The 26502-nt window shown below is 35.4% G+C and overlaps 1 protein-coding gene and 1 long non-coding RNA gene across 2 annotated transcripts in view; one reads left to right on the top strand and one right to left on the bottom strand.

The window, feature by feature from the left end:
• Window positions 1–3825: 3825 nt before the first annotated feature.
• LOC115920373 lies at window positions 3826–20080 on the top strand. The gene is made up of 2 exons (XR_004062368.1): window positions 3826–3925; window positions 19985–20080. It is a non-coding gene; the product is annotated as an uncharacterized LOC115920373 (long non-coding RNA).
• A 5903-nt stretch (window positions 20081–25983) lies between these two features.
• The window catches only part of LOC589182 (leucine-rich repeat and coiled-coil domain-containing protein 1), a 47157-nt gene continuing 46638 nt past the window's right edge, over window positions 25984–26502 (bottom strand). The window contains exon 25 of the mRNA XM_030975579.1: window positions 25984–26393. The gene's annotated coding sequence lies outside the window, so the exon portion shown is untranslated. The remainder of the gene's footprint in view (window positions 26394–26502) is intronic.

Consider the following 26502-nt stretch of genomic DNA (forward strand, 5'->3'; position numbering starts at 1 on the left):
TTAAACCCTGGTCTATGTGACAAAGTTTACGTTCCAGACAGAATGAACATTATTTCTATTTTACTTCAGACTAAGATGATTTGAATGTTGGCTAGATGTAGTCTCTTAATTGCAGTATTTTCTTCGCTTCTTGGAGATAGTTTGATTGAATTCAATTTCAATTAAATTGGACTTAATTTTGTGTTCGATTGAAACTCATTTTCTTTTGATGCAAAGAAAAGCAGCGCGTCCTGTCTTGAACCCAGACTATAACTCAAGCTACCATTATGACAGGTGTGTGAGCAGTTGTACCTGGGAGAGTAACCCCTTCAAGGTGAAGCACTTGAATCACTCTACTTATAATAACTCTGTAATTTGAAGAACAAGAGGCCTGTTTTCATCAGCTAGACTTTGCCAAATAACCCGCTATTTTAACTATCCCGATCGCAAATTAGCCAGTTAATTTACGTCTTCATCAGCCCGCAGTTGCAATTAGCGGGATATTTGGTCAAGAAAATATCCAGAGAAATCTTGGTCTTGTTAAAAAATATCCCGCTGTTCGGGAAATAGCGGGCTAATTTGCGCCCGTCCGAGCTAGTTTATGATGGGCGTATCGGTCTGGTGAAGACGCAATTTCGAGCTTCGGGATAATATCCCGATTCTGAAGATAGCTGGTTATTTGGCAAACTCAAGCTGATGAAGACAGCCCTAAGGTCTCTTGGAGCACTGTGGGTAATATTTAACATCAAGAAAATTATGATTAAAATAATTCTAGATAATAAATTCTCTTCTGAAAGATTTGAAGTAATGCTCGTTTTGTTCTTCATTTTTGTCAATGTTTTCCTTTTTGTTTTGATAGTGTATAAACATGTTGAAAAAGTTTAAAACACTCTTTTCTTTACATAGAAATATTACTTTCATTTAATTGACCAATGACAGGTAGTTTGTAGCCCAAGTAGCTGGCTTCAAGTTGTAATTGGCTTCAAAGTTGTTTTTGAGAAATGTCATTCATGTGTGTGATTTTAGTTGTTTTTTCATGTTGGATTAGTTGTTTTATTTCTTGTTTAATGTTTATTAGTATGTTACCCATGATCAAGTGAAGCAAATAATATCATTGTAATACATTATTCAAGGGTCTAGACATTTTGTTATCGTTCCAAGTTTGTATGGCGAACAGTGACTGTTTTTAGAAAGTAGATGACACTTTGAAGGGGCTTGGAGGGGGTGACTATAGGATATGTCAGGGCAGTGATCTATATACACGACAGTCATATATTTAAAGAGATCCGGTAACTTTGTCTCAGATTCTGAAACAAAATTCTGGATTTAGCTCATGCTGCAATCATAATTACAAACCTTTAGGTCAGTCAGGAACCCCATGATTTTTACAAGCCGATCGCCTGTCTGATTAGCAAGATATTTATGATTGGAATTACAAATTTTGAAAACCGTTTGCCTGACGGTTTTCATAACACTACAGTCTATGGGGAAAACAAGTATGGTAAAACCGGTCACTCAAAGATTTTTTTACTTTTTTGAGGCACTTCTTGATCATTTTGAAGTGCAATTTTTTTAGGGCTTCAATATTACACCATATCACAGACACTGATAACACGTAGGGCCCTGCATCTCAGATTTAACATTGTTAAACGATGTCTTTAAAGGTAAGGAAAAGGATCAGAGAAAGAGAAAGAGAGAGAGATGTAACGTACAGTAGAAAATAAAGGTCATAGAGATAAATGAAGAGCCCCAAAAGAAAGAAAGAATGAATAAAAGTATCAACAACAAAATAAGAAAGAAATAAAAGAAAAATTGAAAAGAAAGAAGCTGCTCTGGGTATACACATGTACTATTGAAGGAGATGGGGAAACGGAGTCCCCCTTTCCCAATTTGTTTTTGACAGGGTATATAATATTGCTGGAGTTCCAAGAGAGAGAGAGAAAGAGGGGGTGGGAGGGAGGGGGGAGAGAGAGGATGGGGGCGTGGGAGGGGGGGAGAGAGAGATAGAATTTTTTGAAGTTGTTATCACTTTAGGTATAGGCTCTTCAAGTTGGCTGAATCAGTAATGTCTCTGTGATGTAGTAGTGGTATTATTTCCCGTCTGCAACAACACACAAAATCACTAAAATTTCAATTTTTCAAAAAGTTATGACTCAGGAGGGTCTTTTCACTGTAGAGGACCTGTAATAACATGCTATCCATAATGTATATTGAATAGTTCCCGAGGGAGAAGGCGATAAGGAGAAAAACAAAAATTAATCATAATTATAGTACACAACAAACAGGGGAGTTATCCGCAACTACGTCAGAATCCACTGCCCAAACTGACAAATACAGATTCCCATAGACTTAGTGATCTCATATAGCATTCATAACTTTCTTATTAGTGGTCCGTTTTGGTTTGAAATTTTACCATTCTGTTTATTGTATTTTTCTGCTTTCATACAAACAAACTTATTGAAAGGATTGAATTGCCCTTTAAAGATATTTATTAAAAAAAAGAAGACTTGAAACATAAATAGAAAATTGAGGCAGTGCAAAAGTTACAGATGAATGTATTAGCAAAAGAACCAGTATCACAGGGAAATGATCTTACATGCCCGGTAGATATTAATCAATGTCTGATTAAGGGCTAAAACATTCTTAAGGCAAAGATAAGCAAACACCTTAGCCCGCTCCCCCCGAAGCCCTTCCTCCAAGCAAACTAAGTAAGAATATCCATTCACTCATCGGTAGAAAGGTTGCGGCTGGCCCAGGGCTTACCGAGATTGGCTGCCGGGTGATGGAGGGGATTCGGGAGGAAGCGAATATACCTGATACCGGTAGACCGGAGTAAAGTAGATGTATCTACTTACCGGCTCACATGTATTTAGTTGAGATTTGGAGTTGGGTTACCCCCCCCCCCTCACCCCTCCCCCTCCCGTACACTCCAAACCCCTTTCTATAAGCTTGAATAAAGATTAGTGTGGTGAGCAGTGCCGCATTTATTTTCTAGTGGTGGTTTACGTCATGCTCCGCTTTTGACTTGATACATGGATCAAAGCCAATATTTTAATTGGGGATCTACCTTTTCATTGTATTTATAATGAGAATATTGAAGAAATGACTTTTATGAATAATACCTGCTCTGTGAATGTAGTAGTATTAGTTAGTTGTATTATATTTTTTTCTGTTCCATTGAAAATGAGTACAAATATCAAGGGGGAAGTAAGCGGCTGAATAGCCCATATTCAGTCATGTAATTTTTAAAAGAATATGGATAAATGTTTAATCCCTACCATGCCTGAAATCAGATGACAAGTTCATTTATACTTATGAAATATATATATATATATATATATATATATATATATATATATATATATATCAATTATTTGGCATCACCTGTGCCTGGGACGAGAAAAACATAGTGCTTAGAGACTTAAGTTGGTGGTATAATATAAGCACTTTTTAAGCACCGTTTTTATGATTATTATTTTATTAATTGTGGCCCCATGGTCTCTCCTCCTGGTATAACCTTTCATTTTTTAATTTTTTACTTTAATTTAAAAAAAACAGTGTTCTGTGGTATTCAATGACCTTCACAATACATTAACCCATTTGTAATTTGAATTTAAAAGGACAAAAAATTTCCAAAAAGTATTTTAGGAACAAATGAGACTTACGGTGCAACATTACAGAATGTATCACATCGCTTGCCCAGATAACAGCTCATGGTTTCTCACTAGTCTTCAGCGTAAATGCTTACCGTAGTCCTTCTGACTATAAATGATTTAAATAATAAACTATATGACAAGTTTGTGATTATATTTTGTCTTGTATTATTGTATCTTTGAAACAGATGAAAAGCAAGTCCTCTAAGGAACAAGTGAGTAAGAGCAATGCTTCTTTCTCAAGTATGCAACAGTCTCTGACAGCCACTTCTTCAAAACAAGCTCAAAACCAAGTAAGTATATATAGGCCTTTCTATAACTTCATTTACTAAATTGCTTCCGAAAATTGTCTGGGGGATTCTCTGCATGGAATTTCTCAGAAAATTCTCAGGGCAATGTTCTCATTTGAAAATTAAATTCTAAGGATCTGTTTTTTTTCTCAGTACAACATTTTGAATAAATAAATATTAGGCTCATTTATAATATCAAAAACCTAATTTTGCAGTGTATAGTCTAAAGTATAAAATTACATAGGCTTATTTATACTGTCAAAAACCTCATTGTCTTATACCAGCAGTCAAGATTGCTTTCGATCATTTAAGCCTTAATTTAACAGAAATGAAAGGGTAATTCATAGAGGAACATCCCTCAGAAGTTGATATTCATCTACAAAGTAGACTTGTTTTATTTGCAGAATGAAAAAAAAGAGTCATACAAAGTAAGAAAAGAAATATACAGATTTTGAAGAAAAAGTTCCTCTTTCTTAAACAAATCTAGGGTGTAATTTCTAGAAAAGATATGATTGATTGAAGCTCACCACACAAATAATAGGCACAGGCTTGTAAAGCTAACAATTTGAAAACCACAAGTAATTGGAATTATACCCACAGACTCTGCCAATGGGGAATAAAGGAACTATACTCTCCTCCGTTTTGGGAATACTGGTAGCTTTCAACTCGAACTAAATCACGGTCATATGCAATGTAGATGGATTTCAACGATGCGGTGTAAACTCTCGAAACTTTTCTTAATCAGTCTCCATGATGATTAAGCCATCTCCTTGCAATACAAGATTGGATTAAACTTGCCAGGTTCCTCAAGGATATATAGGTCTTTATACTTCAGGGGAGTGTTTCACAAAGACTAAGATCGACTTTGAGTTGGACTTGACTATGGCGGGCTGTTCATGCCACTGTTTGCTCTCACCATTTCCTGGCATTGGTCTCTCAAGGGACATACAAATATTGGTCACAAATCTACAGAATTTACCTTTTTTTATATTTCATTATTGAAGGAAAAAATATTATCTAAAGATCATAATTGAGAGACCAATGATGAGAGTAACCAGTGGCATAAATGGCCTGCCATAGTTAAGTCCAGTAGTGGATCTTAGTCTTTGTGAAACACCCCCTTGAAGTTCTTTCTGGAAGTTTTATCTCTGTTCAGACATGAAAATTCATTGTATTGCTATAAGAAGATAAGTACATATATTTATGTCTAAAGTTGGATTATGAAACCTATGATGAAACAGAGCTGTGAGCACCAGTGTAGTTTGAACAAAAACTCAATAAGAATCCGGTCCGTTTCTGATGTGAACGTTCTATTGTACATAAATCGTATAACTGGGTAGGGCTTAGAGTGTGTGCATGCTGATGATTGGTCAGTTGCTATGTCAGTAAACATATTCAAAACTAGTTGACTTATACAATGTTTCTTACTTTCTTCATACAATACTGTTTTCAAATCACCTTTTTTTACCCTACGATTATAATAATAATAGTGTGTTCTGGTAAAGCACTCATGTCCATCAAACTTGACAGCTCTGGCTCTCCAAATTTATATTATTTTCATATGATACTTTATGAAACATTCATGAGTTTAAAAAAAATATTTTTCGTCCAGTGTGAATGGGCTACTATAACCACTGCTGAAGTTCCTTCTGGTAGATTAAGCTGTTGGACTTGGTGAAACAAATGTCAGCTTTGACCCCATTCTAGAGGGATTTCATGGCCATCGAGATAGAGAGAGAGAGAGAGAGAGAGAGAGACAGCTCCCTGTTGACCACGTTTGATTGATGAAATTATGAATCACGCTTTGCTCCCTGTCAGAAATCTGTAGACGTGATGGATCTGCTCGAACTTGGTTTGTTCTTTGCTCTCCTGTGTATTTCGGGGCATTCACACAGGAGAAATTTTATACAGTATGATGCAATGAAATGTTTAAAGAATCACCTTAGATTGGTATACAACTGGAATAAGAATGCTGTGTAAATTTAGGAACATCAAATTAAGATTAAAAAAGTTACTATTGAGGGAGATCAGCAAATGTTTTGTGTCAGTTCATATTGGGCATTGCTCAAGTACACAAAGTAATAAATAGCGCTGGTCATGTCGGTATGCGCTCTCGGTAAGCCCCAACCATTTGTATGGTTTTTGTTGGATATAATGATCACACCGATGATAATTCCCAAGGTGTTAAAGTCTTCTTTCAAACAACAGTGCTCAAACCTCCATTTTGCATTGCAACATTTTGTTAAACAACAAATCATTTAGTATAACTCCATATTTTTTTGTACAGTTATACAAAAAAAAATTCAAGTCCGAGTGGGGATTTGTTGGTTTGGCAGTCATATTTTTGTACCTTGTCAATATATTGAGTGTTATTTGTGGCAGTGGTGTTTGAACAATGAAATATAAAAACCTGAATTCTTATGATATATGGTTGTACTACTGAGATTATTTGTATTCATGATGATCCCACCTTGAAATGAATATGTATGGAATGATAGTTGGCCAAGAGAGATTGTAGTTAATAATGAACTTTTGTCAATTTTATTTTGTCTGACCTTTACATTCTAACAATTAAGCAAGCTTGTCAAAAAGCAGTATTTCATAATTCATGGTATCTACTATCCAGTCATAATAAGAAATCTTTAGTTGACTTTGTTTTGAAGATGGTTTCGTAATTATCACTTTTGAAACCACTGTTATGTTTATGGTAGGCCTAGTATGCCTACAAGTATGTGAAAGTGATATGAGAAGTTTGTTTTTGACAGTAATAGATTTTAGCTAGTGGAATGTTAAACAAAAACATGATAGTTTTTTTTTAATTTTTAATTTTTTTTTTTTTTTTTTTTTTTTTTTTGGGGGGGGGGGGGGGGGTGTTAGGGGCCCTTGCTGCCCTAGAATGGCCATATTATTTAATTCAGTGTACTTTGTACAGCGGGTGTTAAAGGTAAAGGGATCGTTTAACAATGTTAAATCTGAGGTACTGCATGGCCCTACATGTTATCAGTGTCTGTGATATGGTGTAATATTGAAGTCCTAAAAAAATTGCGCTTCAAAATGATCAAGAAGTGCCTCAAAAAAGTAAAAATCTTTGAGTGACCAGTTTTACCATACTCGTTTTCCCCAATAGACTGTAATGTTATGAAAACCGTTTGGCAAACGGTTTTCAAAATTTGTAATTCCAATCATAAATATCTTGATAATCAGACAGGCGATCGGCTTGTAAAATTCATGGGGTTCCTGACTGTCCTAAAGGTGTATAATTATCATTGCAGTATGAGCTAAATCCAGAATTTTGTTTCAGAATCTGAGACAAAGTTACCGGATCCCTTTAACTCAATCCAAAGCAAAATAAATGCACCAAAAGGCACATTTTCAGCTATCTTCAGGTCACCATGCAGAAGCTGAAGACAGAACTCGCCCAAATTAGACTCCAAATCTTGCAGAGAAAGTCACGTTTGGGGTTCTTTAATGACAGAGTACCTGAGCCCGTTGCCTCCAGCAGTAACAGATACGGCTCATTATGAAGAGCAGAAAAAGGAAGAAAAGAGGAGCCAAGATCAGCTCTCTCGGACAAACTGGCTCTATGAAGTGTATCAACAGGTTTCAAATCAGATTATTAGTGAACAAATCCCAGGTGCTGATAGTCACTGGGGACATGTTTTTGAAACTCCAAGCACTCTTGGGGGTGTTTCACAAAGATCCTAAGTTGAACTTATCTCTAAGTTGGACTTAACAATTATGGAAAGCCGCTAGCATCTTTGAAAATATTTTATTAAAAGATATTTTAAAATGCATAAAATATTGATTCAAATCATTCATATTTTCTATTATCAAGGAAATTCCATGTTCTTGATGTGGAATTTATGAAAAGTCTAAAATACTTGAAATTCTGCTTTTGAATATATTTCATTTTAAGGCTACAAATGGCTCTCCATAATGTTTAAGTCCAACTTAGAGTGAAGTTCTACTTAGAGTCTTTGTGAAACACCCCTGGTTTTAGTAAAATTACTGAAAAGTTACATCAGCATGATTGTAAACACTTTCAAGAAATCCCCTCAGGTGCAAGTTCCACATCCATGAGTAAAGTTGAAAGACTCTTGATTCAATTATTTGTCTGCAGGTGATCGAGATACCTGTATTATATATTTGTTGCCTTTATACATTACTTTATGTTTCACCAGCTAGATTAAAATACCTCCCATTACAATTTCTCCAGATCTTTCAATGGCCAAATATGAGTTGAAAATTTCAATTTTGTCACTGTAGTCATCTAGAGATGCTAATCCTTCACCATTTGAAGTTTCTCAGTTATTCATGGGTTTAAAAATGAAGTTTTGTCAGCAACTGTAGTAATGATAAGACTATAATCCCTCCCCATTTCATATTTCTTGCAGTTATTTCAGTGGCACAGCCATATATATGCATTGGAAATTGAAGTTTTGTCACCATAGTCATCTAGAGATGCTAATCCTTCACCATTTGAAATTTCTCAGTTATACGTGGGTTTAAAATTGAAGTTTTGTCAGCAACTGTAGTAATAATAAGACTATAATCCCTCCCCATTTCATATTTCTTGTAGCTATTTCAGTGGCACAGCCATATATATATATATATATATATATATATATATATATATATATATATGCATTGGAAATTGAAGTTTTGTCATTATAGTCATCTAGAGATGCTAATCCTTCACCATTTTAAATTTCTCAGTTATACATGGGTTTAAATTTTGTAGTTTTGTCAGCAACTGTAATAATAATAAGACTATAATCCCTCCCCATTTAAAATTTAGAGCACAGACATATATGGATTGATTAATTCATATATTGTCACTTCCCTAGTTCTCCCCGTTTATTTCAACAGAACAGCCATTTGTGGGTTGAAAAGTTTACATTTTGTCACTGAGCAGCCATGGAGACTATAATCCCTCCCTATTTCTACATTTTTTCCCTCTGGTTATTTCAGCGGCATAGCAATACTGCGTTGACAATATCCCGATACATGTTAATATTGCTCTTCCCTGGAGGAATAATTTGCGGTTGATATAATGAGACTTTTCTTGGGTGTTTTGAAGACCTTTCTGCCCTTTTAGTCCAAACTCAGAACCTCATGAGACGAGAGGTTTACCATTAGGAGCCAGACTGCTAATTATAGCTTACAGCCAATTCTTGTGATGAGAGACATGTTCTTGAGAAGGAAAAAAAAGAAAATAATTTCTGGAAGGATTTTTAAAGCTTTCTGTGAAATCTTAGCCTATCATGATGAATAAAACATCAGAATAATAGAGTATTTCATGAAAATCCTTGTTTTGTGAATTATACAAATAATGTAGGCCCATATGTGCCGAGCATCTGGCAAAAACTCCTCCTCTATGACTTATTATGTTAATAAATTCTTAGATATTGATTTTGAATTCCTTAGCATTCAAAATCTAGATTGATAAAGGTCTAAATCAAAGGTTTAAACCAGTATTTGATAAGATTTTCTATTCAGATGCCATAAAGTAGCTCAGCAACAAAGGAGCATGAAAACGTGTGTTTGGAATGATGTGCTTCTTCCTCTATGTGATAAAATTATTATTTCCAACAATTATGCATATTGCGTTCCAGACGTGTCTTTTAGTGACACTCCACTTTAACTAAGTTACCTGAATACATTTACACAATCTGACAGGGAATATGATTAAATACAGATTATACTCATAGGATTACTAACACCTATAAAAGCATAAATCACATAAACTATAATTGTCCTCCAATCCTCTAATAAGTCATCAAATCACCCCCCAAGCTATTCAGTATTCTAAATTATAGATGAATCTATCTGTTGGAGGCCAGAAAGGCATTAACTTTTATTAAGTTGGATAGGTCTAATGCCCTTTTGTATTGCAGCCAACAATTTTGAGGGGTCAGTGACACAAATACGTAACTCCATTTTGGCCATTTTGAGAAAAAGTGGTTTATATGTCACTGAGCACTTGGGCCTTAAGGAGTAAAGTTTATGTTTCACTAGCCATTGACTTTAATGGGGTGTTGGGTGAAGTCTTTGTGTTTCCTGGAAAGCCCACATTTTGCTGAACATTTTGATATCAAATACTCATTTTGGCAAAACATGGAGTTGCGTCTTTGTGTCACTGAACCCTCAATTTTGATATAAATGGAGGTGTCATGAGGAGTATGTAAAGGATTACCACCTCTTTTGAAACCGAAAGTTCATTTTGACAGGATAATTGATGAAAAGCTATAAAGTCAAGCTCATGGATAATGACATACTTGTATCGACGATTTATTGTGATTGAGATACAAAAATGTTAATCCATACAATTATTTAGGAAGATTTATGACACAGGTTTATCTGCAGGTGCGTGTTTGGATAAAAAGATATCTATCATTATATGGAACTTGAATAATGGTAGGGAAAAGAAAATAATAAGATTTGTATTTGATGATTCTGGATCAAATTTCTTTAGCTTTATAGTATTTTGGTACATGTAATTTAGTCTTATTGTGTTCATTTGTCAACCTTTGATGGATGGATGTATATAATGATCGTATATTTTTTTATTCATCTGAACATTTGGAAGATAAAAAGTAATACACAAAAGAGGGAGTAGAGATGAAAAGGGAACCGCTAAAGTTTTCTCTTTAATGTGTATCAAATTAAATCTTTGGGGAAAAAAAATTGATTGGTGTCACAAACTTTGCAGTAGTTCCTTTTCACTGAGTACAATAGTGTTTCAATTCATGACAGGAGATTTAATAATGGGGAGGGTGTGTGTGTGTGGGGGGGGGGGCAAAAATTTGCATTACAATGTAGGAGATGGCAAACATGAAAACCTTGGGATATTCTCTTGTAAAATATGAAGTAATTTGTTTGCTTTTAGATAAAGGTTTTTATGATGACAGCCTCCATGCATTGGCATTGTAGTTGACATTTTTATTGCCATGTTTTTACAACATAGCTCATAGATTTCGTTGAAATCATTTTATCTTTCATTTGCAACTCTGGGCAAATTATTATTATCAAAGTATGGGGAGGAGATTTGCATCCTTCATTCCTAGTATCATTGTGCATGAAATATTGTCACATAAGTCTGAATGTGCTGTAATTTTTAGTGCTGTGTTTTTACAAATACAACATAGCTTGTAGATTTCCTTGAAATCTTTGTACCAGTCTGTATATGAGTCATTCTGCAAAGTGGAAGCAATATTTATGTACCACTTCCATCGTAAACATTATGGGGAGGAGAATAGAGTATTCGCATTCTTCATGTCATTTATGATTGTGCATGGCATGTTTACCTACATATTTTCACATATGTCAGGAAATGTGTTGATATATTTATGGCCATGCGCATGTTTTTATAAGAAAGCACCGAAACCGAAATCAGTAGCCTTGCAGATCACCTGGGTTAATGTTGGAGTGCCCTTGCATGGTGGATATGAATGATATAATATCCACTATTATTATAATCACATGATGTCTTACAACATTCATAACCTTTGTATTCATAATTCACAAGTATTTTACTATTCAAGGAGGTTCTGAGTTTTTAGTCAAGTATTCCTTCAGATAGATATGTTTATATTAGTTATGAAAATAAAATCACAAACCCACCCAATTTACCAGTGCAAGTTTGGCCTGCATATATCCTACAATTTCACCCCTGTCTTAGTATTCTAGAGCAGGCCTAAATACATTCACAAAGCAACCATGGAGACATCAACTTCAACTTTATTTCATGCATGAAATGCCAAATTATATTAGTTCCCAATTTCTAACCCCCTTCTTCCTTCAAGTTTTGCCTGCCATAGTGTTCATGTTACATGTTATTTTATTTTAAAATGACTTGAAATAAGAATCTAGGACATCGGATGGTGAGATTAAAAAATTAATATAATGCAATTCCCCCATGCTTTGAGCCTCTGAAAAACATGCACAGGTGAAATAAGATAAGAAATTTAAAAAAATTGTAATTCACCTGATAGAATTTTGATATGCAGGATACAGGAATATCAAATTAAAGAAATGTCAAATAACATGGAACCTAGTCCCAGTTTTCAGCAAAACAGGATGGGAAACTAGCAATTTACATTAATTGGGCTTAGTATTCTAAGGTAAATACATGCACAACTTAACAAACTAGGATATTAGAGAATACCTTTTACTTCATGCCTTTAAAGACCGTCAATACTACTGGACCAGAAGGGATTAGACCACACAGCAAGGTCACTGACAGGTGGCTATCTCATTGATCAGCTCTCAACTAACATAAGAAAAAGAGGATCATGGGGGACCAACAGGCACCGATTTGGGAAGTTTTCTATATAGAGGGAACTAGTAGCTACAAGTAGGACAGTGGGGCTTTAAAGTGCATGTTTTTCAAACATGGAGGTATAAATATCAAGCTCGATTACTCCTAATTAGCCTCTCTATTCAAAATCGGACAATTTATCCGTAATTACTAGGCATCGTGGTTCTGGTATTGTGGTCTTGGTATCCTAAGCTCCGAGGCACAGCTAAGGTTTCACCTCTCTTTTCTGTATTATAAGTCTGTCATCATGAGACTCATTATATGATTGATTTCATTGCAGTATTGACATCGGTCCGCCAATTTCCTGATCTTGTGTTGTTATTCGGCATGGAGGCGTACGGGCCTTCCTCGGGATCCACATTTAACACCGGAAATTCGTCATTATTCCAGATGATCTCAAATCTCTTGAAGCCTTTATTTTGGAAAACTTTTTAATGTGTTTATTCAAGGAGGAAGTCTGGTTACGGGTATACAGACCAAAAGTAATGTTTTCCTTTTCCTTCTTTTATAGAACCCCAACAATTTTGGGTTTTGTCAGATTTCCTATAGTCAATGCAGAAAGCAAGATATTAACAAATAAACTCCTGTGGTATTTTTTTTCTCACTATGCAAAGTAACCACTTATTAGATAGGAAAAGAAGGATACAAATGGAAAGAGAGAGAGAGAGAGAGAGAGAGAGAGAGAGAGAGGGAGAGAGAGGGAGAGAGAAAGAGATTGGGGGGGAGGGAGAGAGATGACGAAAAAGGCGAAGCAGAGAACTAATTTTGTAAAAAGCCTCCATTTCAGACTTCAGTTGAAATTGTTGAAGTCAGAATCTCTTTAATAGTGCAATGACCTGGATAGGAGGTGCCTCATTTTGATCATCGATTAAAAGACTCATCTGAAATCAATCACATTTCCCAGACATTAAAACAAAACAAAAAACAACTCCAAAAGCAGGGATTGGCAGAATAAAATCAATGAAAATCTGTCAATATCCTATTATATTCACAAGAAGGAATCGGACATTGAGTGGATGTATAGATCCTTTAAGTGGATTTTCTCACATTATTTTCTTATTTTTTTTTATCATGATAACAGGCACATAATTATGCAGGTCAAGTGGGAAGATGTGTAGAAAAGATATCTCAAAAGGCCTGTCTTCATCAGCTCAAGTTTGCCAAATAACCCGCTATTTTAACTATCCCGATCGCTAATCATCCAGCTAATTTGCGTCTTCATAATTAGCCCGCAGCTGCAATTAGCGGGATATTTAGTCGAGAAATTATCTATATATATGCATGAGAGTCACGAGAAGTGCATCGATTTGTTGTAGAAGAGTTTGTTTAAAATTTCAGATATGAGTTAACACCCATGTAACTCTTAACAGATAATTGTGAATCAATTAAAGACAGATAATGTCTACTGTCGGCGCAAGAAGGGCATTGTTTCGTTTTGAATTTCTGATATGACTTTAGTGAGTTGGTAGACTTTCTGAGTGGCACTTTGAATCAATAATGTTAGCTGAAAGCCAGAAGGGTATTAACTTTTTGTACATTATGGTCTTTCAAAGGCCTCTTTTTAGCATGGTTTGTTTCTCCTCATGGTTCTTGACCGATAAAAAGATATTTTTGTGAATCGTGTGCCTATGTGAAGTGGCATTTGCGGCAGGTGACAAGGCATGGTGGGTGGGGAAGAGATTGATGTTCAACATTGTCTGCAAGAAACATTAAGAGTTAAAGACACTATTTAACTTTTAAAAGTGTATGCTATAAATCAGTCCAAAAAGTGTTGGGAAGCAAAGTGATGACACTGCATAAAACAGCTGTGAAATTACTCCTTGTGAGGATGATGCCTATGATGTTAGTTTTTCATCATTGTAGAACGATTAGAATTCAATATTGTAAACAAACATAATTTCACCCCTTATTTTTAATATTCATATTTTTAAAGACTGGATTAGAACAAGATGTTCATTCATTTCAATACACAATTTAAACAAAATTGTGAAATACCATTTGTTCAGACCGACAACTTTTTTTTTTTGGTTTTGTTCTTTCATCTAAAGAAACATGTCAGAATTTTGAGAATGTTGAAATGACACCCCCCCCCCCCAAGAATTGAATTTCTTTGTTGTAAATGTGTCTTATAAACTCAGCCCATCTATTCATTTATTATATTTATGATATTTCTCCAGCTGCTCTTTCTCAGGTTTGGAGCCGTATAACTTGAACATGACAAGGAATATGAGAGAGGTGAAAAATAACGATAGAAGGTCTCTTCTCCTGACCCTCTAGTACTCCCCAGTCTCTCATTCCACCCGTCTAATGAACTGGAAGATGCGGGTCAGAACTAACGATCAAAGGGGGACCCTTGGTTGAGGGCCATCTCATTTTTTTCTCCATATTTCAGCGGGGACAAATTATTGATAATGTTTCACGATGTGATGGTTTGATTTATTTATGATGTGGTCATTTGTCATCCTGCATCCACTGGCTAATAAGCTACCGATTGATAAGCTTGGAGCATGCATGCACCTTAAAGCCCCATTGCACTACTTATAGCTACTTGCGCCCTCTATATAGCAAACAATGCCTAATCGGTGCCTGTTGGTCCCCCATGATCGATCCCCTTTTTCTTATGATAATTGAGAGCTGATTTGATGAGATAACCACCTGCGAGTGACCTTGCAGGGAGGTCTAATCCCTCCATGCCAAACTAGTGCAGAGGGGCTTTAAAGGACATTTTAGGCCCATTTACACAGCCTGAAAACCATTTGGAAAACCCAGTTGTTCCATTTTACTGCCACTTACATTACTGGGAAATTTAAAATTTTGGGGACCCCATTTTTCTTCACGCAGAAAATATTCAGCTTGCTTGTTAGCAATTACTCCTGATGCCCCCATTTTCATGATAATTTGTTCAATAACTTATATAGTTTGTGATCTGGTTCTCAAAGAGAAAAAAATATATATTTAGATAAAAAAATTTGGTTAGAAAATTAACTATTTAAAGCCCCACAGCACTACTTATAGCTACTTGCGCCCTCTAGATAGCAAACAATGGCTAATCGGTGACCGCTGGTCCCCCATGATCCACTTCTTCTTATGTTAATTGAGAGCTGATTTGATGAGATAACCATCTGTCACTGACCACATTGGATGGTCTAATCCCTCCTGGCTAAACTAGTGCAGACAGGCTTTAAATCAAGATCTACTAATGAATAATGTGCACTACCCCTTACCCATTTCTCAGTGACACCACTGGCCTTGCATGAAGTAAGATGCAGCTTTTTTTTACAACCTTGGGTTCATAATATTGACTGCTAATTCACCTATTATCTGAAAATACATGAATAACAAACAATGTTAAAAGAGGTATACATGATTTTATATATATATATCAGGGTTATTTGTTTGTTTTGTTATAGTTATTATATAACCTGATAATGTACAACAAAAAACATTTGACAAAGCAATATTTGTCCAGCTGATACAATATGACTTTATGCTTATCCTATCAAATTCATCAATAATAATATAAGCATATAAACATCAGGAATAAACTTTTACATACAAATCTTCTCTCCCTTAAATTTTTTTCTTCATAAGCTGTAATAATTTCTAAGTTGCTTCATCCATCACTTAGAGACTAGACTTCAATAATGACAGCCTGAAGACGTAAATAGCATCTAGCTGGTCATCCCCCATCATGGGATTCCTCTGCGATGAGAATTTCCCCATGTTCCGGCCATTTCTACTTCCATTTGGATTAACACATCAAGGAAGACCCTTCTTGGTTGTGGACTTGGCCTGCATTAGAGTAGCACCCACATGCTTAATATTGTTTTGAATCATCTTCTGTTTGAGTTGTTCGGGGGATGATGTTTTTTTACGCCAACAGTGACACATGAGGTGTAAACTTGATTTGAAATAGATTGGTTTTTACTAACATATTACAATTTTATGCATCAATCAATCAATTAATTAATTAATCAATTAAAGGTTGTTTGTTATTGACAACCCGAAAGCAAGCCTGAGGCTCGCCCGCAAATCAACAAGTAATTTATGCAGATCAAATTCCAAGTCTCATAGTTTTTCAGGCCTGATAATTACCCGATTTTAATCGGTTTCCCAATTTTTAAAAAAAATTCCCCAATTTCGTTCTGAATTTTTTTGTTTTTCTTCCCGATTTCTTCCTGATTTCCTGATTTCTTCCCTGATTTTCTCTATTTCCCCCCTATTTTTTCCTGTTTCCCCCCTATTTTTTCCTGTTTTCCCCCTATTTTTTCCTATTTTTTCCTATTCTCCCCCTATTTTTTGCTATTCTCCCCAATTTTCTTACTCTAAAAAGAAAAAAAAAGGGGGGGGGGGGGGAATGTTATTACCAGTAGATGCCATTTCCCCCCCGAATCCTCTTCTTTCTTTTTTCACTCAAGAGGGGCGTGGTTGAGGGGGGAAAAAAAAATCCTTTTTTTTTTGTAGTGCTCACTATCACCCCTGAGTTTTTTCATTAATAACTCGTCACTATACTCTATAGGTCCCCAAGAAAGAAACATCCATACATTTGAATATGTTAGTAAACTGGACTGTTGGTGTGGAATATTTAAATATCTGAGCCACTGAGGTAAAGACTGTCCTTCATGGATGCATATAGATGTTGAATACTGAGTATGGGATAATTTGAGATATCACCGCACCAATTAGAAAAATGCCAGTAATCAAATGTGAAAATCTCAAACATGTTGTGTACTAAGCCTGAGGTAAAAGATATTAAACCTCTGTATTAATAAATTAATGACAAATTGATTGCCCTAAAGGGCTAGCTGTGGTTTGAACCTGATGTGTTTTCTTTTTTGATTGTTATATTAATGTACTTTTTGTTTGGATAATAAAGTTTAAAGTTCAAACTTCATTTATTTCATCCTAAGAGTTGAGAATCACTTAGTGTCACAGAGCAGTGATGTATACATTCATTTTATTTTTGATGTTTTCACCCAAAATAACCATGCATGGAAGTAGATAGTTAGATGAAGATTGGTGAAAGATCGGGATAACATGTTTTGCTGTGGTTCTAAATCAAATCAACACCCACATTAAAAATGAGAACCGATTTCAGTCTCCAGTGCCCTATTTTCTTACCAGACTCTCCACTTCTTTGCTGTGCAGACATAAATAACTAACCTCGAATTGGGAATGCAAAAACATGTCTGCACTACACTTATTGCCAACCCCCAAAGTAATCGTTCATTATGACAATTATATGTTCATCTGTCTTAGATTATTAGTTCCAAAACTTAGTCAGATAAGTTGTTAAAAGTTGTTATTCTTTACAGTGGGTCATAAACCTTGGAAAAGAAATATAAAAAATAGAAGTAGGAAATGTATTATGAAAAATGAAAATGAGTCTTAAACCTTGGAATTTATTTCCAAAAATATGTACTAGAAACACTTATTATGATGACAAAGAAGCAAGATATCACAACCCTTCCGATCATTACATTACAATTGATGGAAGAAAACAAATGGCAAGAAAATTGGTGAAAAATGACAACTTAACTTCACAGGTGGATTAAATTGGTTTAAATTGCTTCACATTAATTTCTACATTGAGAATTTGTCCTTTCATGCCAAATTCAAGATCATGTAGACCATATTTTTTTTTTAAAGTAAAGTGACATATACCGTTTCACCTCCTATAATATAAACACATTATTTCTGCTTTGCACACTCAGCCATACTGAGATTTATTTTTTCCATCTGGTGGAGAAAATGGTTTAGGAGCAGTTTCATATTTCGTTTGGTATTAAAATCATGATAAAAAAATTAGGTTCAGATGATTTAGTTATTCAAACTGATATATTCACATAATGCATGTTTCTCCAAGCAAGAAAATAATGACTTCCCTTTAATTTAATCTGCAATTTTGTAAGATATTCATTTGCTTCTGAATAATTAGTGTTGTTCAGCGCCTTAAGTTTAATACCACTGAAATGAAAAAGGTTACACTTCAGGTTTTTCTGTTTGAGTCAAAATAAAGTACAGTTTGAAAAAGTTTGAAAAGCTGAGGCCTAATCAAATTGCAAACCTTCACATTTTAAAAATTTTGATTTGGAATCACTTTCAAGTACATTGCATGACAGATTGAAATGAGATTCAGAACTTTAATTCTGCAATTGTATAAACAGAATCTGCGTAATTTCAGAAGTAATCCTCGAAAGTCTGGGGCACTCATACTTTTCCTTTTGAAATGATTTGATTATATTTATAGAAGGACAACCGCCTCTTGAGTTTTGCACATTATATCCAGAAGGCCAAAAGTAATGTCAGAAATGGGTATTTATTATTAGAATTCAGAATTCTCTCTCTCCTCCTAAGAGCTCTTGAGACTATTTTTGTTTGACTCTCAAGGGTAGGGGAAAAAGGACTGGTCTGTTACTGTTTAGGATATACCGAGGGGTCAGTGACACAAAGACGTAACTCCATTTTGGCCATTTTGAGAAAAAGTGGTTTATGTGTCAATGAGCACTTGGGCCTTAATGAGTTAAGTTTATGTTTCACTAGCCAATGACTTCAATGGAGTTAAGTCTTTGTGTTTCCTGGAAAGCCCACATTTTTCTGAACATACGAAATACTCATTTTGGCAAAATATGGAGTTACGTCATTGTGTCACCGAACCCTTGATATGACATTCGGGAGCAAAATCTGGACTTTGTCAGGTTTCTCCAGTGGTTGGTTATGGCTTGGTCTGATTTTAAATTGGGAAGGGAAGAAACTGTAGATATGTTAGTTTGAGCATAGTTTGAGAGAAGAAACAAAATACAGATGATAATTGTGGCTAAGTTGAATTGTCATTTTGAATGTAAATTTTTAAGTCGAGGATTATCATCTAGCATGTAATATTTTGTTTCAGTTTAAAATTGCATGTGATATTCAAAACCATTTTTAGAGCACTGGGAGCTAATTGTGTTGTGTTTGAAAAGTAAAGTTCTCCATTCTTGCAAATTATTCACTAACTTTTTCTGTTTACCCCCCTCCCCTTTCCTCGTTTCTCTGCCTTACTCCATCTGTCATTGTCTTCCAAACATCTTCTTGCCCTTTTACCTTCCTGCACACTCTCTCTCTCCCTCTCTTTTCTCTTCCTCTATTTCCCTTGTATCTCACCCCTTCCCCATCCCTCTCTCTTCCATTCTCTCATGTCCCTTCCACACTCACACCCTTTCTGGCACGCACACCTCCTCCCTCACCCCCCTCTCTCTTTCCCTCCTTCCCCTGGTATATATATCTTCTCACCTCTCATGCAAATTGTCTCATTTGAATTCCACATTCATACTCTTTCTCCCTCCTTCTCCTCCACCCCTCTCTCTTCCCTCCTCCATTCCATTTTTCTTTCTGTCTCCCCCTTCTCTCTCTGTCTGTCTCTATCTATCTCTTCCTCCCTCCCTCCCTCCATCCCTCCCTTCCTCTCTGTCTCTCTCTCCCTCCCTCCCTCTCTGTCTCTCTCTCCCTCTCTGTCTCTCTCTCCCTTGCACATATTTTCCCATTTACTCACCTCCCTTCCATGTTCATACTCTTTCTTGCACACTCTCATCTTTACCTCTTCCCTCCCTCTCCATCTCTCTCTCTCTCCCTCTCTCTCTCTCTATCTTCCTCCCTCTCTCTCTCTCTCTCTCTCTCTCTTCCTCCCTCCCTCTCTCTCTCTCTTCCTCCCTCTCTCTCTCTCTTCCTCCCTCTCTCTCTCTCTCTCTCTCTCTCTCTGATAGGCAAACAAGCAAGTCATTAAGAAAGCTGAATCAAAAGAACAAGTGGACATGGATGCAGCTGTGTTGCAGATGGCATCGTTATAACATCTTATGCAAGAAAAATCATCTGACAGTAAGACATCACCATGGAAACATAACTTTGTAGATGGCATCGTTATGACATCTTACGCAAGAAAACTCATCTGACAGCATATCATTGTTACCATGGAAACAGAACTTTGCAGATGGAGACTTCATGACATATTTTGCAAGGAAACTCCTCTGACAGCTCTGCATGGTTGCCATGGAAACCCAACATCGAAGTGTCAGCCCAAGTTTATAAACATATGGAAGATTATTTATGCCTTTGTTTGTCATCATTTTGACCATCCACATGTTTTTATATGCTTACTTACAATTGTCAAGGGTATAGTTTATGAACAGCATTGACATCTTTGTAAGGCCTAAAAAAATGTTGTATTGCCCTTTAGGTGCCAAAACATGGGTCGGTCGGTCAGATATCTTTTTTTTTTAAACTTTTTTTTTTTCTTCTCCCTCTTTGGGCTGATATTTCTCAATTTTGAAAAAAAAAATTCTCAAAAAAATGTTTTTAAAAAAGCAGACCATAGATTTCAAGATTTTTGGGTAGGTCGCAAAGGGTGACCGACCTCAAAATATAAATGCAGTTAAATTTAAAAATTCAATTTTTGTCTTCCTCAAATGTATAAATTTCTATTAAGATTTGTTTATTACAAATGCAACTATGTTTTGTTTACATTTTACATTGTATTCGTTATTATGTATTGTATTTTGTTGGAAATGAAAAAATAAAAATGAAAAGAAAAGGGCAATACAACATCTTTTTGTATAGGCCTAATCTAAGTACAGGATATTAGTATCAAAATCTGGTCTTCCGTTGCATAGTAGTAGTAGTAAACAAGGTTGGTTGGTTGAATATCCAGCAAGCTTGTGCAAGGTGTGGTGTATGATAGGGTGGCCATGGGTTTGTCAGTCTTCAAGGTTTCTGCAAGTTTTTACCGGGCACCACTAGCTGACCTGAGGGAAATGCCGAGATACCAGAATAGTTTAATAGCCTGCTGCTCTAACGTAAGTAGAATCTCTCTCCCCCCAACAGGACAACACATACATCTAGTTCCCAATTAGCAAACGCTGTTCTGTTACATTCATGAATCTTGTATCAAAGATTTTGGTTAACAATTTGTATTCAATGCTTTAAATGTGAAAATTGAAACTTTTCCCAATGTGTTGTCCATAGATACGAATCAACTGCTGAACACCACCTTTTTATTGACATTAGATGATAGACCTAGAATAAGAAAAACAGGTCATATTCATATTTAGGACACAAAAATAAGATGAAAGAAGAAAACAGATCATGAAAGTCATATAACCGCAGATTTCGTAGTTGTAAGCTTTCTAACGCTGTCCTTGAATGTCCATTAGGAAGTCTATAACCCACTGGTCTGTGGCACATCAGCATTCTTGTGGAAAAAGGAAGGAAAAAAAATTGATTTACTCATATGGCGCACATATGCCAGCGGACACGGACTCATGGGTTATGTTTCATTTTCTTAAGGAAACAGTAGATGTTGTCATCCTCTGGCAAGGACTTAATACGTGGGTAGAAGCACGGAAAGCTGGAAAATTAAGGTGGTTGGTTACAAGTTGTGAGATCCTAAAATGTAATCGAGAATTCTGATAGACGTGCCTTTTTTTTGTGTACAAAACTCGGGGGAAAAAAATAGCCTTTGGAAGAATATACCCAAATTAATTGTTAATGACTACAAATTTTGAGAGATAGAAATCTATACTTTCACTTTCGTTTGCTAAGGTTTCCATTAAAGTGAAAAAATTCTGGTTTTACTTGAAAGCTGGTTTTTCATGAAGCATTTCAAAAAGTGAATGGTGTACTATTATAGTCCTTGTAAATAAATGCAGAGACTAGATATCATTAAACATGTTCATTTTTGAGATAATTGTGCTTTACAGAGTGCTTCAAATTGTATGCTAATTACATTTTAATGTACATATATACTCAGTAATGGCTTTCTCCTTCATCTCTACCTCATCATCGTTTGTACATAATGAAGATCATTATCCCATTTCATTACTCTCTATAATTATATGAATGTCTTGTTTTACTTGTGTATGAGGGTCATTTCTCGTGACTGAATTGAACAAAAAGTAGGCTGCCTCCAACATTTAAAAGAAACCTGTATTAAGTATGCTGAAAGATGAGATTGATTTCTGCCTATTGATATAAAATATTCCTTACAAAAATATACAGAGATATATAAATGAAGATATTCTTGGCATGACGTAATGCCTTTCAGCATGACATGGGCGCTTGTACATCATGCACCAAGTTTTAGTTGGAAAGACTTTTTAATTCAATCACAAGACCTTAACTTTTCAACGATGGAAAATCATAGCTGCACGAGAAGGTAACAATTATATTTGATATAAAATGTGGAACAATATTGTATCTTATTTATTTAGAAATACGAATATAAAGCAGTTTCCAAAATTATTTTATTTATACACAATTTACACATACACTTTGGTTGGGAATCTTGTAGATTGATGGGCATGAATACAATAAATCTCTCGGTATAATTGCAGTTAATTCTTAGGGAGAGGTGTACCTTTGACACACATTTTGAGGCACTGATAACGGCATAATTTCTTGAGGTAATGCTATATGGAACATTTACTTGCAATCCTACCGGTATACTTATAGGAGGCCATGCCACCTGTTACTTAATTCTTCTTCATTTCAAACAAACCCTCCTACCTTTAATGACATCCTAAGACTTGTATTCGGTCTTAGTTTGAATTATGTAGAGATCTGTGTAACGAGCTCCGTTGGGTCATGACGTTATCAGATGCGCTGTCAAAGAATGTAACCCGGCACCTCTACTTACGCGTAGGATTATCAAAAGGGCATCTAGAACGTGACAGTTATCGACGAGGCAAGAGCCGGTATAGGGTTATTTCAGCCAAAAGATGATGAATGAACGTGTGGAGCTGCAAAGAATGCTCGTTATATGACTTAGTGTGCCATAAACAATTTATATAATGGATTGCTGAGATAAGAGTTGTTGGAACAGAAAGAAAATTGGTTGTTTTGTTGGTTGAAGTACATTGGTCCTGCTTCGTTATTGTGTTTTTAAATCTTAAATAGTACCTGCACTTGTAGAAAAGTGATGAATAAACACTGACTAAAATATGACTTTGGTGGAGATTTGAAAATCCAACATTCCACTATTGTGTGATTTTATTTTTATTCTTTGTGGCTGTTCAATGATAAAATGAAGCAAATGAAAATAATTGCAAAATTTTTAATTTTCTTCTTGAAGATGCACAGAAAATCATATCAGGATGACTATCCCTGTCTCCCCCCACCCCCCCCCCCCCCCAAAAAAAAGAAGATAAACAAATTTGGTCCTCTGAAAACCACCTAGGATGAGGGGGGGGGGGGGGATTTTTCCTCAGAAGATAATGTATGTTATTCAAGAGGTATTAAATGTGCCCTTGACTGGGGTTAGGGCAAATTTAAGAAAATTTAGAAAAACACGACTTTTTGGTTGAAGTGACGAGGGAGGGGTTAATCATTTTTACCTTTAAACCAAAAATATGATTTTTAAATTTCTGTCAATTTAGTTATAATGAAAGTCCGTATATATCACAAGGCTACTAATATGGCCCCCACTTGTCTTCAGAGGGGCATTTGAGAAAAATTTGTTCCAACATGTAAAATGACTAAAATTTAAATTTGTCAAAAGTTCCTGGCTCAGGGGGTCTATTCTTTTTAGAGGACCTATAATAACATTTTAGCTTTAATACGTATTTTGAGTAGTGTCCCAAGAGAGAAGGAACTTCAAGATAAACTGAAATTAGTGATATTTTTGTACACGCCAAATGGGAGAGTTATCTACGTCCTAATCCACCAACCAAACTACCAATTTGAGATTCGCATAGACCTATTAGTGATCTCATATTTCAAACAGTCCTTCAAACTTCCTTACTATAGGTCCGATTCATTTCAAACTTTTACCATTCTGCTTTTGTTATTTTTCTGCTTTCATACAAAATCAACTTATTACAAGGGTTGGATTGCCCTTTAAATTGTCTGCCCAATCTCCTCAGATGAAAACTAGAAAATATTCCTGCTTTCTCAAGCATACTGATGCTCACCAAGAACTGCAAAGTGCATCGGATTCATATACATGGGTTAGTGCAGGATATTAAACAAAATTAGACAAATTGTGCAAAGCATCAAGAGAAACTTTGTATCAGCTTTGAATTTTGCAACAAGCACTGTAAAAATGCCATTTATTACTTTGACGTTATCTAAAATATTAGGCTTTCAAAAATGTCAAAGCCTCTCAGCCACTACGATCCATTTTCTAATATTTGTAAGATTTCTTTGAAATAACCAAGGAGTACATGCAGATGCATTTAAATCACACAAGTATGAAAGTGTTGGAATGCATCAAATCCTAAATTATTTCAAAAAAATCTGTACAGCTGTATTCTATTTCTATATTTGGGTCTCTCAGTTCAAACATAGGCAGAGAATATTTGAATAAAACAAAAAACTGTTTCTGTTCGACAGGATCTAGGCACTTCCACATGTTGCAAACAAGGCAGGTAACAGCTCCCATCCTCACAAAACTTCAAATATACAATTCTATGTCGAGGGTTCAGTGACACAAACACGTAACTCAATATATTTTGCCAAAATGAGTATTTGATATCAAAATGTTCAGAAAAATGTGGGCTTTCCAGGAAACACAAAGACGTAATTGAAGTCAATGACTAGTGAAACATAGACTTAACTCCTTAAGGCCCAAGTGGACCTCTATCTTTAAACCACTTTTTCTCAAAATGGCCAAAATGGAGTTACGTCTTTGTGTTACTGACCCCTCGAAATATACAATTCTATATCTTTTGAAAAGAAAGTGTGTTTACTGAATAAGGCAGTTCTTCAAACTCCCATGAAGGCTCAAGTTGTTGCTGCGTTGCACTGTGTTTATTTTCATGTACCAAATTGGTATTTATGTAAAGATTCTTGACCCAGATCGTCTCCCTGAGATCATATGAGATTTAGATGTCTGTCGGCACTGCACTGAATACCGTCTCTTTGTAACATGATATGGTGTAAGGTGAATTCCAAGGTGAAATTCTCAATGTCTGATATACATGTATACTCAAGAGTAGGCATTTTTCTAAGATGTTTTCTTCACTTAAAGGCATCATTTAGTTAAATCTGAGATGCACGGCCCTACGTGTTTTCAGTGTCTGTGATATGGTGTAATATTGAAGCCCTAACAAAAATTGCGCTTCAAAATGATCATGAAGTGCCTCAAAAAAGTAAAAATTTTTGAGTGACCGGTTTTACCATACTCGTTTTCCCCAATAGACTGTAGTGTTATGAAAACAGTTAGAAAAACGCAAAATTTGGTTTTGATTTCCAATCATAAATATCTTGATAATCAGACAGGCGATCAGCTTTCTTACTGACCTAATACATGTACCGGTAATGCATTTGTATCTTCACTGTCCTCCCTTCTTGTGTGAAATGGGCAGGATGACAAAAGTTGATTTTGACATTTAAAAAAAACACATAATTTTGTATGTGGAGGTAGGTATCTTTAATCACCTAATGAACCTTTATGAGTATGATGGGTTTTTCAACAAAAAAAAAAAAATGAAATTTGAAAAAATGAATGAGAACATAAAATAATATTTATACATGTAGTAACATTTATTATTATTTAGTGTTTCTCATTGTGTTCACTATAAAATGGAAACAAAATTGAAATCACCTTTACTTTCTTCATGACATTTTTCAAAATGTGTTAACTATTGGTAAAAAATAAAAACAGAAATTTGAATTCAACTCATTCAAATTCAGATTCAGATTATTTCAGAGTAATGAGCTGAATTGATGAAGTTGAATAAAAGGAATACAGAAATGTAAATAAAACCATGAATACATGTAAATGTTTGTATAAGTTTATTGGTAAATGAAATAATGCATTTACATTCAAAATACTGAAGGAAGACATATAAGCATGAATTACAATATCATCAATGTACAAGTAAAGGAATGACACCAAAAAATAGCCTCTGATATTAAAGCGATATATGGATATTTACACGGATGTAAATAATTTATGAATTAAATTACTGTAACCCCTTGAAATTTCACTATCTTGTAAAACCCTTTTAATATTTACGGTAGCCTAGGCCTGTGTTTTGAGGGCCAAGACATTGCTATCGTGTATAACATAAGAGCACACCCCAAGTGTTTGTTTCTAGCTCCACTTTCAAGTTTCTCTCTTCTCTCCCTGTTTCTACCATAAAGTGCCCCAAACTACTCTGCGTCAAACGCGTTTGGCCTCTTAAAGGTAATACAAAGTTTTGGGAAATTTTGAAAATTGGGTGGATAGTGATTCTTTACAATTTTGATATATTTGGATGCCCCTGTGGATGTATTATAAGCACTAGAA

Source organism: Strongylocentrotus purpuratus, unplaced genomic scaffold, assembly GCF_000002235.5.
Source record: "Strongylocentrotus purpuratus isolate Spur 01 unplaced genomic scaffold, Spur_5.0 spur5_scaffold_8, whole genome shotgun sequence".
Classification (NCBI taxonomy): Eukaryota; Metazoa; Echinodermata; class Echinoidea; order Camarodonta; family Strongylocentrotidae; genus Strongylocentrotus; species Strongylocentrotus purpuratus.